The sequence below is a fragment of the Amblyomma mixtum genome, chromosome 10 (assembly GCF_055824585.1).
Source record: "Amblyomma mixtum isolate Tamu chromosome 10, ASM5582458v1, whole genome shotgun sequence".
Lineage (NCBI taxonomy): Eukaryota > Metazoa > Arthropoda > Arachnida > Ixodida > Ixodidae > Amblyomma > Amblyomma mixtum.
In genome coordinates this window covers 125,622,687-125,625,658 of record NC_143021.1, presented here as the reverse complement: position 1 = coordinate 125,625,658, position 2,972 = coordinate 125,622,687, and the positions used below count along the sequence as shown (strand labels likewise).

General features: G+C 53.4%; 1 pseudogene; it reads right to left on the bottom strand.

The window, feature by feature from the left end:
• Positions 1 to 1,012: 1,012 nt before the first annotated feature.
• LOC149326873 (uncharacterized) lies at positions 1,013 to 2,162 on the bottom strand (annotated as a pseudogene).
• Positions 2,163 to 2,972: the final 810 nt, after the last annotated feature.

Sequence of the window (2,972 nt, the reverse complement as noted above, 5' to 3'; positions counted from 1 at the left end):
GAGCATCTTGTCCACCACTTCATTTATGACGGTGCGTTCGGAGCTGGACACTCGGTACGGACATCTGCGGAGAGGAGCGCAATCACCGGTGTTTATGCGATGCGTCATCACAGAGGTACGAGCTAAAACATGAGTATCAAAGTCGAAGATGTCGTGAAAAAATGATAGCCACCTACGATTGTGAGCTTGCATCGGCGGTAGGTCAGAAGCGATCATGTCGGCGTAGTCGTCCGTTGGTTTCTCTGTTGATGGGGCCGTAGGCAACCGGCATTGATGAGTGGAAGGTAAGCAGCTGCCCACGACTGATATGACGCACTCGGCAGCAGGGCACAGCGTGGCGAGTGAGATGCCTTGCTGGAGTGGTTGGATGGACGAGCCAAAGTTCAGAACCGGAAGGTACGCTCGGTTTGCCGAAATTGTAAAGCGAGTGTGTGCAAGCGCAATGCTTCGCGCAAGGGCGATGCCAAGTTCCGGAGTGACTACATAGTGACCATCAGGTACAGAGGAAACAGATGAGAAAGAAATGTAAGTTGCGGCTTGAGGCGGTAGACGGACAAAGTCGACAGCACAAAGACGAGGTATAACTCCGAACGGTGACTCATCAGAGAGAGGGTCAAGCTGAACAACACTAGTGGCGCTGTTGATGAGGGCTGAATGCTCAGAAAGGAAGTCGAGGCCAAGAATGACTTCATGAATGGACCGGTCCAGAACAGAGAATAGAACGGATGTATGGCGGCCGGATATGGTCACATGGGCTGTGCAGAATCCAGCCACAAGAGGTCATCGCCATCGGCAACATGGAGAACGTCTGTGTGTGCAGGGGTCAGTACTTTTCGGAGGCGGCGTCGTAGGGTTGAACTGACGACGGATACGTACGCGCCTGTATCGATCAGGGCTCTCACAGGCTCTCTATCGACATGAATGGCGAGCAAATTATGGTGCGCGCGAAGGGCTAAGCGAGGATTTTGGGACTGGGGCTGCACTGCAGCATCACCTCCAGGCACTGCAGCGTCTAGTTTTCCGCTTCCGAGCGTTCGCAGGGGCCAAGAGAAGAGCAACGGCGTGGGGGCGAACGAGACTGTCGACGCAGGGGGGACGGGGAGCGGCTGCCGCGGGGCATCTGGCCGTCGACTGTAGCACTGTGCTGAGCTGGAGCGGGCGTGAAGTGGCTGGGCTGTTCGTCGTGGCGGTGGGAGCTTAGATGACGGTATGTGCTACGACGGGACCAATAATTGCGACAGTGACGGGAGATGTGGCCAATGCGGTGGCATAGGAAACAAATGGGCCTCTCGTCGGTTCTCTGCCGGTCGTTAGGGTTTCGGCGACGTGGAGTGAAGTACGAAGGTTGTCCAGGAGCAATCGCTGTGATTTTCGGTGGTGGCGACGGCCGTACGGGGCTGACGGGCTGGAGACCAAGGTTTGCAAGCTCTTGACGGACGACGGCTTGTACCAGAGATATGGTAGGCAAGTGGTTTTCGCCATCACGCAGCTGCAGGGTGGCAGGAGACATACCTTCGAGCTCGCGTCGGATGATACGTGTCACATTGTCTGGATGCGCTGGAGTTTCCCGGTGCCACAGGTCTTCACATGAGGAAGCCGCAGCCGTGTTGGGGAGGCGTGTTTACAGTTGGCTAATACGCCTGCTTTTGGCTTCCTCGAAGCGTCGACATTACTTAATGATTCCGTCGACCGTAGTGCAATTCTTGTGTACGAGCAATTTGAAGGCATCCTCGGCGATTCCCTTCAACACGTGGCCCACTTTGTCACACTCGGGCATGCTGGTGTCAACTTTGTGGCAGAGGGCCAACACGTCCTGAATGTGTTAAAGATAGGACTCCGTAGAAATTTGAGCTCGGGAGGCAAGGTCCCTCTTACCTGCAAGCGTTCGGCCGAGCGATGGAGTGCATATTGCAACCGCGCAAAACGACGCAGGACGAGGAGAGGAAAGCACAGGACGAGACGGCGAGCGGCCAAAGACAGGACCAGACGGCGAGCGGCCGTCCAAGCAGTTCGCACAGTTTCTCTTTGCAAACGTCCCAGCTGGTCAGATGGTCTTCGTGGGTATCATGCCAGACCCGGGCGTTGTCTTTTAGATAGAAGATGCCATTCGCGAGCATACGGTTCGGATCACAGCGGTTGTAGGTACTCACGCGTTTGTACATGTGGATTCAGTCGTCGACGTCAATGTTGCCTGTACCAAAAAATGTCCCAGGGTCAGGAGGGGGAGAAAGAACGAGTATGGCATGGCCGGTGCTGATGTTTGCTGGAAGGCGTCTTGGGTCATGCTTAGCGAAGGCAACTGGCGGCCGCTGCGGAGCTCCGTCGTGGCTAGGCGTAGGGGAAATCCACACCACTACTAAATATGCTGCGGGAAAGAATATCTTTACAGCTTTTTACACATAGAAAAGAATAGCTGCGAGTGGCACCGAGAACCTAGCCAGAACTTCGTTGTCGTCTTCGTGTACTCCCACTCGTTCCATCGCTAATTGTCGTCGTCGTCTACCCGCTGCAATATAATATAAAAATGGTGATGGGACCTGCATTATCGTTCTTATCTGAACACACCAATATATCTCTAATCCAGCAGTTGCTTTTTAGTGTTAGTATCAGGCTTGAAATTCGTATTCTTAACGGATATAAGAAATCATGTTTATTGTGAATTCTAGTTTATTCATAACATTCATTAGACTATGTCCAGGTTATGCCGGAAATCACAACTTGACGTGGAGGTAATACCGGTTCCCATCCTAGACGCGGCGGAAGATGTGGTGCCAGGCATAACCCCACGAGAGGGCTAAGTATGCGGCGATGGCATGAGCAGCCGGCTGTGCAGGCCCCTCGAGGACGCCTCGGATCGCACTGCTTCCCAAAAAGACAGAGATACAGCAGGTAAAGGCAACAAGGTATTTCGATCAGATTTCACCGACCAGTCTGCAATGTCGTTTTTACTCATTCTGCTAAAAGATTTCTCG